The sequence below is a fragment of the Hyperolius riggenbachi genome, chromosome 4 (assembly GCF_040937935.1).
Source record: "Hyperolius riggenbachi isolate aHypRig1 chromosome 4, aHypRig1.pri, whole genome shotgun sequence".
In the NCBI taxonomy this organism is placed as follows: Eukaryota; Metazoa; Chordata; class Amphibia; order Anura; family Hyperoliidae; genus Hyperolius; species Hyperolius riggenbachi.
Window position 1 is genome coordinate 411,636,727 of NC_090649.1, and position 13,934 is coordinate 411,650,660.

Genomic DNA, 13,934 nt, shown 5'->3' on the forward strand with positions numbered 1-13,934 from the left:
CTTGCCGTGGGACGCAACACGCTGCGCTAGCCAACACGCCCCCCTCTCTCCGCACCACACCACAGGAACATGTAGACAATTAAGACCTTACTGAAGCCACATATAAATGTGACATATAATTACTCAGTGTGTCCCAAAATGGACACAGAATCCTAAAGGGCAAAATACATACAGTATACACATAATAAGGCATGAAACAACTAATAATCATTAGATGTCGTCAGAGTAAACAATGACTACATTGAACATAGGCCAGACAACGTCATCAAAGAAAGGGTTGCATATCATAGTCTCTATTTAATCCCCTTGGTTCTAATGTATCTAGTCTGCGGATCCAAACGGCTTCTCTATATAGTAATTTTTTTATCCTATTCCCTCCCCTTCTGGGAACCAATACCTGCTCTAATACTTGAAATCTTAACTGGCTAAGCTGATTTTCTCCTTTTCATCGGAGGACACGGATAGGATCATGTCACAGGTTACAACTGAAGTAACGTTCCTTAACACCGTGGATGATAAAGCAATACGAAAGCAACTGGAAAAATTGACGAAACTGAAAGTTTCTCTGGAGTTACATGCCACCACTCTGGCTGAGTATCGCAGAGTGGGTAGAATCCCTAGAGGTATCAGATCTAATGTGAGCCCTTTAATGTTTCCCACTGACAATGACTTTTGCCACACTTGGACGATGATTTGGAATAAGGCATCATTTGATGCGATGCTACTGACCATAGATCGCATCATGGTGGAACTACCTAAGCTGAATACGCAGATTGATGATTTGAAGCAGAAATTACTCGATAACTCTAATCCTGATGATTATGCAAGATTTGCGGTTGAGTTGAGTACTATGGCACAAAATCATAAGAAAAGTATTGAAGCTATTAAAAGAGAGAAGTTCCACAGGGATGCAGCAGACTATCTTACTGGATATGTTTACAGCTGGCAGAGACCTCAAAATCGCAAAAGACGTGATGTTCGTCCAAAACCATATGATCGTGGACAACGGGGGGACTCGACAGATCCACAATCATCCTCGGGCAACCCGTCAAGCACAGAAGAAAGCGCAGGGGCGGGAGGAAACATAAAAGAACGTCTAAGACAGAAACCCAGACAAGTGAGATCCCAGAAGCCCAATGTACAACAAATGGGTCAATAGTGGTCAATATCTCCTCTGTGCCTTTATCCGCTGCTCAGCAGTCGCTGTTGGAAAAGGGTCTCTCATTTGCCCCTACACATTGGCCTCAAATGGTTGATCTGGACATTGATTTATCTAGATTTTTTCGCACAATAAGGTGGCTGATTGGTCGGCGCTCAGTGGAGACGAGCCGGGCGTTCCCGGCGCGCTCCCTTCACGCTCCTGCGCACTACCAGCAACTGTGTGTTTGCGCACATCTGAATGTGAACCATATAGTTCCCCATCAGGTCCGCCCAAAGGAGGTGGTAAGAGATTGGCTGCCATAGGCAGAGGCTAAATGTGATTGGTTGTCTCTACTTTTGTATGTGTATATAAACCTGTGATTCGGTTCATTTATGTAGACACTGATTTTGGCTTGAGAAAGGAGGGGGTCCCCTCTGAAACGTTGCTTGTATAATCTATGTGTCTTTCAAATTAAAGAGCATTGATACTATTGATGGTGCTGGACTTTACGTTCTACATTGCAAATTCCTCAGCAGCAGAACAGACCAGAAACTTGCAATGGAAAGACAGGTCTCTCTTCCAGAGACCTGCAGCCCACAGACTAGAGGAATGGTCAAACAGCTGTCTGCCAGTGCAGCCAGCTGAGCGGATCATCACAGTACCCCCCTCTTTAGGGACGGATTCCAGACGTCCCTCAAAACTGGTATTTCCACGAAACTCTAACTGAAGACTCATGAAGGTCGGGACAGCCCGACAAGGCCCAATTCCAGAGTCAGTCCACCCGAAAACGACCTCATCGGAAGCAGAAGCCACCGAAACATGCCCATCAGTACTACAAGTCTCAGTGTAACACCCATCAGGACTGTGAATGCCAGAGAAGAAGCCATCGACACCCTCCAGACAATACCCACCACCTTCCAGGGAGTGTCCGAAAATACCAAATCTGCCACAATACCTGTTCGAAGTGTCCCTTTCAACACAAAAGCCACTATTGATCCTATCCAGGGTACCAAGCAAAATTTCTCCCGGAATCTCCCAGAACCCTTTGAAGCTCCGCAGAGATCCCAAGAGGCCAGAACGCTCACCAGGCCCACATGGAGAACTACCAAGAACCCCTATGGAGCCTATGATTACTCTAGACTCAAAATTACCAGGACACCCACCAAGATCAGAACTTTCAGGGACTACCTCTGGGCATGCACCGATTTTTTAACTGCTTTAATATAGTGTGCGATCCTACCTATAATAGGATCCACATATGCTTTTGTCTTAGGCAACGACATCTGAAGCAAATCGAAGGTTCCCTCTGCCCTGGGAATTTCGGTTGGGCTGGTCATTCTGTAACGTTTGCGGTATCGTTTTCGTGGTCAGCGCACGAGACGCGCACTGACACAGCGAAAACCTTCCACAAGCGTATAATTGGGTGAACCCAGGCTAGGTGCAATGCACCAGCAGAGGGCAATTCCCACCGGCAGATGGCGCTGTGGAGCGCAGACGAGTACAATCGCTGCACGGCCACAGATGCCAGGTGGGGATTGTACAGATCAAGACAATGCGGGGCTGAACAGCCCATAAAGAGAAAGAGCACAGGGACAGGACGAATGTGTGTTCACCAATCTAGTCGCGACCCTGCGACGGTGAACACACATCAGCAGAAACATAAGTAGGAACGCGATCGCAAGAAAGGCGATCGCCAGAAGTGACACAAGACAGACTAGAACAGAACACAAGAGGAGCAAAGGCACAGCAAATAATACAATGAGAATGATAAAGAAAATAACAAACGCTAACTAAACGCGAACACCGCACTCATTCGCAACAGCGAATGCGTTTAGGCGCTGTCTCCACGTGTTAAGCACAAAAGAGACAAGCACGCCTAACTAACCACCGACAGACAAACACGAAACAGAGCGTGAACGCTTGCTTAACGGTTACCTCACCGAGCCTACGGCAAGCGCCCGTATCAGACAAGACAGACAAACGAGAAACAAGAACTAGGCAGAAAGGATCCACCGCTCTTCCGCCAGAGCAAGTGTGAGCCAAGCAGGAAAACAGATCAGAAAGATCCACAGCCGCTAACGCTAGCGGCTAGTGCGATCTAAACTCAGGAACAAGAAAACAGATCAGAAGGATCCACAGTGCTAGCGCTAGAGGCTAGTGCGATCCAGGAAGACAGAACAGAAGGATCCATAACACTAGCGCAAGGCGAGTGCGATCCAGGCAAGACAGATCAGAAGGGGCTACCAGTAACAACCGCTGTTCCGGTTAGCACCCAGACACCAGAACGATTTCCTGTCGACCACCGCTGGGACAGGACAATCGCAACAGACAAACAAACAGATATGCAATCCTAACTGCACTAGGGAAACTACCTAGTGCAGTCCCATGAATTACTCTAAGCTAACTTTAACAAGAAGTAGCATGGCTGACACTCTAGGAGTGTTTACTACAAACCCTGAAGGAATGACCAGCAAAGGACTCTGGGAAACATAGCTCTTTATACTGCCAGTCATCAAAGGAGGCAGGTAGGGGATTTGCATAACGAATGTATGCAAATTCCTCAGCAGCAGAACAGACCAGAAACTTGCAATGGAAAGACAGGTCTCTCTTCCAGAGACCTGCAGCCCACAGACTAGAGGAATGGTCAAACAGCTGTCTGCCAGTGCAGTCAGCTGAGCAGATCATTACAGTACCCCCCTCTTTAGGGACGGATTACAGATGTCCCTCAAAACTGGTATTTCCACGAAACTCTAACTGAAGACTCATGAAGGTCGGGACAGCCCGACAAGGCCCTATTCCAGAGTCAGTCCACCCGAAACCGACCTCATTGGAAGCAGAAGCCACCGAAACATGCCCATCAGTACTACAAGTCTCAGTGTAACACCCATCAGGACTGTGAATGCCAGAGAAGAAGCCATCGACACCCTCCAGACAATACCCACCACCTTCCAGGGAGTGTCCGAAAATACCAAATCTGCCACAATACCTGTTAGAAGTGTCCCTTTCAACACAAAAGCCACTATTGATCCTATCCAGGGTACCAAGCAAAATTTCTCCCGGAATCTCCCAGAACCCTTTGAAGCTCCGCAGAGATCCCAAGACGCCAGAACGCTCACCAGGCCCACATGGAGAACTACCAAGAACCCCTATGGAGCCTATGATTACTCTAGACTCAAAATTACCAGGACACCCACCAAGATCAGAACTTTCAGGGACTACCTCTGGGCATGCACCGATTTTTTAACTGCTTTAATATAGTGTGCGATCCTACCTATAATAGGATCCACATATGCTTTTGTCTTAGGCAACGACATCTGAAGCAAATCGAAGGTTCCCTCTGCCCTGGGAATTTCGGTTGGGCTGGTCATTCTGTAACGTTTGCGGAATCGTTTTCGTGGTCAGCGCACGAGATGCGCACTGACACAGCGAAAACCTTCCACAAGCGTATAATTGGGTGAACCCAGGCTAGGTGCAATGCACCAGCAGAGGGCAATTCCCACCGGCAGATGGCGCTGTGGAGTGCAGACGAGTACAATCGCTGCACGGCCACAGATGCCAGGTGGGGATTGTACAGATCAAGACAATGCGGGGCTGAACAGCCCATAAAGAGAAAGAGCACAGGGACAGGACGAATGTGTGTTCACCAATCTAGTCGCGACCCTGCGACGGTAAACACACATCAGCAGAAACATAAGTAGGAACGCGATCGCGAGAAAGGCGATCGCCAGAAGTGACACAAGACAGACTAGAACAGAACACAAGAGGAGCAAAGGCACAGCAAATAATACAATGAGAATGATAAAGAAAATAACAAACGCTAACTAAACGCGAACACCGCACTCGTTTGCAACAGAGAACGCGTTTATGCGCGGTCTCCGCGTGTTAAGCACAACAGAGACAAGCACGCCTAACTAACCACCGACAGACAAACACGAAACAGAACGTGAACGCTTGCTTAACGGTTACCTCACCGAGCCTACGGCAAGCGCCCGTATCAGACAAGACAGACAAACGAGAAACAAGAACTAGGCAGAAAGGATCCACCGCTCTTCCGCCAGAGCAAGTGTGATCCAAGCAGGAACACAGATCAGAAAGATCCACAGCCGCTAACGCTAGCGGCTAGTGCGATCTAAACTCAGGAACAAGTAAAAAAAGATCAGAAGGATCCACAGCGCTAGCGCTAGAGGCTAGTGCGATCCAGGAAGACAGAACAGAAGGATCCACAGCACTAGCGCAAGGCGAGTGCGATCCAGGCAAGACAGATCAGAAGGGGCTACCAGTAACAACCGCTGTTCCGGTTAGCACCCAGACACACAGAACTATTTCCTGTCGACCACCGCTGGGACAGGACAATCGCAACAGACAAACAAACAGATATGCAATCCTAACTGCACTAGGGAAACTACCTAGTGCAGTCCCATGAATTACTCTAAGCTAACTTTAACAAGAAGTAGCATGGCTGACACTCTAGGAGTGTTTACTACAAACCCTGAAGGAATGACCAGCAAAGGACTCTGGGAAACATAGCTCTTTATACTGCCAGTCATCAAAGGAGGCAGGTAGGGGATTTGCATAACAAATGTATGCAAATTCCTCAGCAGCAGAACAGACCAGAAACTGGCAATGGAAAGACAGGTCTCTCTTCCAGAGACCTGCAGCCCACAGACTAGAGGAATGGTCAAACAGCTGTCTGCCAGTGCAGCCAGCTGAGCGGATCATCACACACAGCTTTAAAAGAGCCAGTTAGGGCAAGTTCCTGCTGCATTACTGGAATAGAGCGTTTTCCCTGGTTCAGACCTGCTGAGCTAGACCATGCCGGTAAGGATTAAATTCCCACCGTTCCTGCTTTTTTCACTTCTTCCACAGGTGCTCAATGTTAAAGGTATGGGGAAGGTACACTGGCTTGAAAGCATAATCTCAGAACAATATAAAAACAGTATCCATTTCTGTAAACATTTCATTATTTGATGTCTTTTTCTGAAAATAATCATCTCAATGAACATTTTTTATTCTTCTTCTGTTTATCTGGCAGCTTGTCAATCAGTGACCTCCTACGCCTCCCCCTGCATTGACTCCCCCCGCCTCCTCCATTGAATGGCTCCCCGCCTCTGTCTGCTTCCTCCAATCAGAAGCTAAACCCTGACCCAGGAAGTACTTTTACTGCAGGAAAGTTCAAAGGGTCATTAGCTCTGCTCTGGCTCATAGTTTAAAATACAGAGGGCCTGATTCACAAAGCCGTGCTAACAGTTAGCACGCTGGTGAAAAGCCCTTTATCATGCCTAAACTCAGTTTAGGTGTGATAAGTTTAGGTGTGATAAGTTTAGGTGTGATAAGTTTAGCCATGTTAAGTTTAGGTGTGATAAGTTTAGGCGTGATAAGTTTAAGCACCAACTGGGTTACCACCGCAGTGCACAGCTGATCAAAAGTTTTGCACTAGCAAAGTCTGGTGCACTTCGCATAGAGTTTAATGGCGCTGCTTTGCGTGCAGGACTTTGCACGCTATCTACACTTATCTAAACTTAGCATGCCTAAACTTATCACACCTAAACTTATCACACCTAAACTTATCACACCTAAACTTATCACGCCTAAACTGGCTTTTCACCAGCGTGGTGCAATGGTTATCACGCCTAAAGTCTCTAACTGGGTTAGCACCGCTTTGTGAATCGAGCCCAGAGTGTAGTTTGGAAACTGAAAATATTAGTTATATCAAAAACATTTTTTGATTTTTTTTTTGCTTCAGTGTCACTTTAAAGTGAACCGTTCAGTTAAAGTACAGTACTAGTGTCAAGCACTGGTTGCCAGTGACCAAAATCAGAATGCTCTACCATGAATAGAGCATTATAAACAATGGCGACCATATTTTCCCCATTCCTTTTGCCCCCCCCCCCCTTTCCTTTCCCACTCATTGTTTTATGCCTCATTTCCTACCCTACAACAATAATTTACATTTGTATGTGTGATTACTAGAACCTCTGACTCAATATTTGGGCTATATACCTCATTAAATTATTTTTATTTAGTATTTATATAGCGCCAACATTAAAAAAAATCCTAAAGTTGTTATCTATGCAAAAGAGCTTCTCTGAGCTCTCAGAGCCAACTTGGGTCGGAGACAGTGCTATTTTCTGAAGCACTTATACATCAAAGAAACAGTGAAAAACAGCTTCAGATAAGGTTTTACTGCAGATGAGTACAAAGGGTCATTAGTTCTGCTCTGTTTAATAGTTTAAAGTACAGAGTGTTGTTTGTAATTGCAAATATATCAGAATGATGCAATGTTAAAAAAGCTATGTAACTGAAAATAAAAATATGAGGCTCTTCTCTTAAATAATTGTCTTTTAATTATCTGTACTACACATACAATTCAAGTTGTCTAACATCCCCATCCATACCGCAGAATTGCAATGCATGGTTGTATGCATTCCTGCCTGTTTGCTCTGTGATCCCTTTCATTATAAATGAATGGGATTGCAAACACAATGGGGAGAATCATGTTGCAATGCAGTACCGAGCGTCACGTTGGCCACCTGCGTTGCACACAGAGAGCAGATGGAAACGAGGCCTTAAAGAGAATCTGTACTCTAAAATTCTTACAATAAAAAGCATACCATTCTATTCATTATGTTCTCCTGGGCCCCTCTGTGCTGTTTCTGCCACTCCCTGCTGCGATCCTGGCTTGTAATTGCCAGTTTTAGGCAGTGTTTACAAACAAAAGACATGTCTGCTAAAAGCTTGTGATAGGCTCTGAGAAGCTCTGTCTGTGACTCACACAGAGCCTGCAGGGGGCGTGGAGAGGGTGTGTATAGCTTCTATCCTATCACATGAAAGAAGATTAGATTATATAACAGAGATAATACAGCAACCGTGCAACTAGGAAAGGCTGCAGTAAGACAGACCACATTAGAACAGGTATAGGAACTTATAGGATAGAAGAAATGAGGCTGAACACTTTGTTACAGAGTCTCTTTAAATGACATTGAGGGCTTATTCACAGTGAGACGTTGTGTTGTAATGCAGCGTTAAAGTCGCAACACAGCATTACAACGCAACGCAAAAAAGGTGGTAACGCACATTAACGCTGCATTACCAATACATACAGTAGGTACAGTAAAGCATACAGGCAATGAAAAGTACGCTTTCCTGTACCCAGTAACGTCTGCGTTTAGAGGTAGCGCACTGCAGCAGTGCGTTACCATAACACTACATGTTACAATGCGAGGCTAACGTCGCACTGTGAGTGTCCCATAGGCTTATCATTGCAGTGCGGTAAGCTGCATTATAAGAGATTATAACGCAGCTCCACAACATCGCACTGTGAATGTAGAATGTTTAGGTGCTTTGCTCTTAACTGTTAAAGTTGTCACGAAAATTCACGAAAAATTACATAAAAATGTGTAAATTGTGAAATTACAGTTTCTGATTACGGTTACAAGCCTTTCTCTTAGAAATACTGCGTCAAGTGTGACACTGGTTCTCTTTAAGGATTATGCCGAGTGAGTACTTCCAGTTTGCAATGATTTCTGGTAATGGTTTTTCACATTTAGTTTCCATTTCAACTCATGATTGAGCTTAACAAAATGCCAGAATTGTTGTAATCACCATAAATAAAACCTTTCGTTTTGAAGAGAGCAAAAAACATTGGCAAAACTACAGAAATGTGTACTTTCAAATATAATCAGCTTAGAACATCCATTGAAATCGCACTGTATATAACGATTAAACTGAGCAAAGAAAAGCAATTTGACAATTACGGCTTTATTAAAAGAAATATCAAATTGGTTTCCATTGTGTTCCTTTCATGCAATTAGGGAGTAATTTTCAAGCTTGGGAAAGAGAAAGTTCCTGGTGAAACTTAAATGATAATTTAAAGTGCCAGATCAATCCAGCAGGTCAAGTGCCTTTGTAGGATAAACATTATTAGCTTCTACTGTTAATAACTTCATTAAAGCCCATAATGTGTTCATTATGTAAAAGAGAAAGGCAAACACATTCCTGAAGAGGCTTTGTAATGCTTTAGAGCCTATTGTTACGCAGGAGGCCATAGAATTGGCTGCATAGCAGCAGCCTGCTGGGTGAAAAGGACTAGTAGTCTTGGCCTATCCTGTCAACCTTGCTGGGACATTGTCAACTGAAATTTCCTGAATCAAGGGCCCCATGCAGAGTTTTTTCTACATGGCATTAGAGAATCAGTTAATTTGACTTTTGTAGCTAATTTAGGGGGTGGAACTCCTACAAGTCTATGATGGAGCATTGTTCTTCTTAAAAGTACCAGCACAGATCTACATGACTTGACAACTTAATGGTGATCATTAAAAAGTCCGAAAGTATGGCTGTGGGCAAACATTGTTTTTTTTTTTTTTTTTTACTATGGTGGACATTATAAACAGCTGCCTCAATACAAATAAATCGTCCAACAACATCCAAATGAACAAAGCCTCCTAAAGGCCCATACACACGTCGGATTTTTGCGAACGACCCGTCGTTTGAACGTTCCGTCGTTCCGTCGCTCTCACGTCAAATCCGGCGTGTGTACAGACTATCGTTCGGGTGATAAGACTGGTTTTCCGAACAATAGTCTGTACACACGCCGGATTTGACGTGCGAACGACGGAACGACGGAACGTTCAAACGACGGGTCGTTCGCAAAAATCCGACGTGTGTATGGGCCTTAATTCTTTGAACTTGGTATGTTGGAGGCTCTGTTTACATGAAATCAAATAATAAATCGCTTTATTGACCAAGATTCATACAGGCATTGGAAAAGCAAGGGAAAATAGGGGACATGGAAGGAGGGGTAGGTTTACATTACTTCAGAGTGGCTGCAGTGTATCTGCTATAGTGCATGCACAGTCCAAACAATATGTGCAGATTGGGTTTGTGCATTGCTCAAATGCACATGACACAGTGGAGGCAGATGGGTGAAGGAACACAATGCTTTCCCACAGGAAGGCTTGGAGTACATACTGCATGTCCGCTGGTCCGCTGCCTTCTGCTCTTAGAAACAGGCGTTGGGCACCATGGTACAACAACATTAATACAGCAGGTTCTAACCCTGAATAACTAGTATTCAAATTTATTTGAGCTTTAAGAGAAGATGAGGCAGATTTTCTAGTTCTTAATAGGACACAGAGGCATGTTCTCTGCACAATGACATGCCTTTGTGCCTTCTAGTGCCGCTGCCAGTCCCCCCTGGGCTCTGCTGTCCCGACAAAAGTACCGACAGGCTAACGACAATCTGCTTGTCGTTAGCCTTCTGTTTACCTGCAACTTGTCAATCACCTGTGTCCTATTAAGATTTAGAAAATCTGCCTCAGGTTCTCTCTAATTCACAAGACGCATTATTTGCGGTAATGTCGGGGGCGGGGCTAAGGGCCATATTCTTCTTCTTCTTCCTCTTTTTTCTCTCTCTTTTTCCCCCCTCGCTTTCTATTTGATTCTTCTATTCCTTTCAAACCTCTCTTAGTTCTCTGCAGCACTGGGTCACCAAAGCCATGTTATTCAATACAAATAATGTGTGAAAAGATAACAACTTTCTTCATATACAACCAATAACTGTGTGTGGTTAACTGTTATGGTGGCTGGATGGTGTACTGGTTAAGGGCTCTGCCTCTGACACGGGAGACCAGGGTTCGAATCTCGGCTCTGCCTGTTCAGTAAGCCAGTAATTCAGTAAGGAGTTCATTGGGCAAGACTCCCTAACACTGCTACTGCCTACTGAGTGCGCTCTAGTGGCTGCCTCGCAAGCGCTTTGAGTCCGACAGGAGAAAGGCGCTATACAAATACTGCCATTATTACTTTATTATGATTGCACATTGAGAGAAATGTATCTGTTACTGCAATGTGCTATTTATGCAACCAATAACTGTGTGTGGTTAACCAGAGACCAGAGCTGTACTGTACTGACTCTTGTTCTTGTTTTCTTTTTACAAAATAAAACTGATTTGTTAACCTCTTGACGACCAGCTAACGCCGATTGGCGTAAACTGGTCGTCTGCGGGTTACCATGGAAACGGCCGCTAGATAGAGCGGCCTTTCCATGTCAGTTCATGGAGGGTGTCTCCGTGAACAGCCGGAGAGCCGCCGATCGCGGCTCGCCGTCAAAATGTAAACAGGCGGGGAAGAAATCCCCGCTGTTTACATCATACGGCGTTGCTGCGCAGCAGCGCCGTAAGGCAGATCGGCGATCCCCGGCCTCTGATTGGCCGGCATATGATAGGCTGAAGCCTATCCTTCAATGCGCAGGACGGAAATCCGTCCTGCGCAGCTCACAGGGGGAGGGAGAGGGAGGCAGCGGCGAGACGGCGGAGAACGCTGCGGAGGGGGGCTTTGAAGAGCCCCCGCTAAGCAAATGCAGCCGGCGGCGATCAGACCCCCCCAGCAGGACATCCCCCTAGTGGGGAAAAAAGGGGGGTAGTCTGATCGCCCTGCTACACTCCTGATCGGTGCTGCGGGCTGTAGAGCCCACGCAGCACCGATCATTGAAAAATCCCCTGGTCGGCAAGTGGTTAAAATAAAGAAACAGGCATTGGTTCATTAAACTATGGTAAAACTGTCATGCACAGGCAGCAGGTGCCTGTGTCCATGTGTGCTGCCTGGGGTAGTGCGCATGGACGGAACCGTGTCTTCGGCGCACAGCCAGAGGGGTGCGCCGTAAATACATGGGGCTGCGGCCATGTGTGCACACAGGGGCCGTGCATGCAGCTGTGCCAGCGCAGTACAAAGGAAGGCCACCTAGCGCCCATTAATGGAATGGGCTAAATTTCTAGTCTTAAATATAATCAGGTGCAGAAATAAAACGCACAACATTTTGCATAAAGCACTGCTGATAAATGGTAAATGATCAAGAAAGACACCTGGAGACATCTCTCCTCTAATTTCATCCTCTCCTCCAGTTATATCTTTCACACTAACACATAAAAGAATCTAAAGGCGGCATGTCAGGGACTAAATGCCCGTACACCAGTTCAGACAATGTCGCTCTACAGGTAAATGGATACGATCCATTGTGCGACATTGCAGGGCGAAGGCTGTGCAGATGCAGGGCTAAGTGGGGAAACAATGAAGTGATCCACCAAAACGGATCGCTGGCCAAGTGGCAGTGGCGTAGCTAAGGTGCTGTGGGCCCCGATGCAAGTTTTACAGTGGGGCCCCCCAAGCACTCTATACATAACAATTAATACGGCGCATCAAAACCTGTCAATGGCAACTACAGTGTCAGAGGTGCAAAAAAGGGGATAGGAACAGTTTGTTAATGATTACTGCCATTCAAAGTATCTATAAAAGTGATAATTATGAGCGCAGGACCAATAGAGAGCTAATACTGTAGTTGAAGGAGGGCCCGTTGGGGCCCCTCTGGCCCAAGGGCCCCGATGCGGTCGCTACCTCTGCACCCCCTATTGCTACGCCCCTGCCAAGTGGTCAAGAGGGGTCCTTGGCTGCTGTACACACAGTAGATTCTTGGCACAGGCAGTTGTTATCGGCCGCCTCAACTGAGCTTCATATATGTGTACAGAGCTGAAAATCCTGCGAATCAGGTGTTTACAGCAAGACCAGCTGCTGCGTTTATGTATTGCTCCCTAGACCAGTACCAATCAATGTCTAATAACATCTGTGACTCAAATAATCAATGAATAATAATAATCATAATTTTTCACTATTGTTAAAATGAGCAATAAAAGCAACAATACAAAGACATTTGATGGCCATTTTTTTTAATAAAAACTATAGCTCTGCTTTGAAGGGATCTCAGAAGCAAATACCTAACAAAGTTTGAAATCAGTGGCAGACACAATGCTTCACCCACAGTATCTTAATGGAAATCTGCAGCAGTGTCCTGGGCTATGTCATCCTTATTTTCCTGCAATTTCTCCTAGTTTCAAGTAGCTGTAGGAGCTGCTATGTTTCAGGAGTTATCCCCCCACCCGGTTTCACTGTCCTTACCCAGAGTCAGGGTGGCAGTTGAGCATGTGTGACTTCCCAAACTGAAACACTGTCCTCCCAGCTTATAAAAGCCTTTATTACCTCTCTGCTACTGTGCAATACAAACTAATTACAACAGTCCTTATCTGCCTGTAATGTCATGGTACCTGCTGACAGGCAGAAGTAGGGAAATACAGCCTGAACTAAACTCTTAAATGAAAAAATTTGATGTAAAATTAATTTTTTTTATTAATGCGTCACACTGTTAGCATGAATTTTTAATGTACTATTGAAATGCGCTGGGGGTTACAAACGCTGCTTGGTTCTCTTTAAGCGTTCCATTGGCAAGAGACTGAAACCTTGTTTATGGCACTGTAAAAGTGGGTGGAGATACACACTAACCCAAGGTAAACATCGGTAGAGATGTCGCGAACAGTTCCCAAACCGTTCGCCGGCGAACATCTCTGGGCCATGTACTACTTTCAGGTCGCTATGACCCGGAGTAGTACGCCTGCGCTGGCCCGGCAGGTGCGCGTCCTAGATCGCGCTCCTGTTGCCGGGCACTTTCTGCGCATGTGCGTGACGTCATGAATGACGTCACGCTCATGCGCAGAGAGTGCCCGGCAACAGGAGCGCAATATAGGACGCGCACCGTCGGGCCAGCGCAGGCGTAGTACTCCGGGTCATAGAGACCTGGAAGTAGTACAGGGCCCACAGAGATTCGCCCGGCGAACGGTTCGGGCCATCTCTAAACATCGATACTGGAGACTCCTAGAAATATTTGAAGCAAGCATTTAATTCACCAAAGATTAACCAAAACACCTATCATTTATGAGTGCAGTGAGCCTACAAAAATCAATTAGTTCAGGCT

General features: G+C 45.7%; 1 protein-coding gene across 6 annotated transcripts in view; it reads right to left on the bottom strand.

The window, feature by feature from the left end:
* Positions 1-13,934, bottom strand: part of WDPCP (WD repeat containing planar cell polarity effector) — a 541,772-nt gene that overhangs the window by 267,902 nt on the left and 259,936 nt on the right. The window lies entirely within an intron of this gene.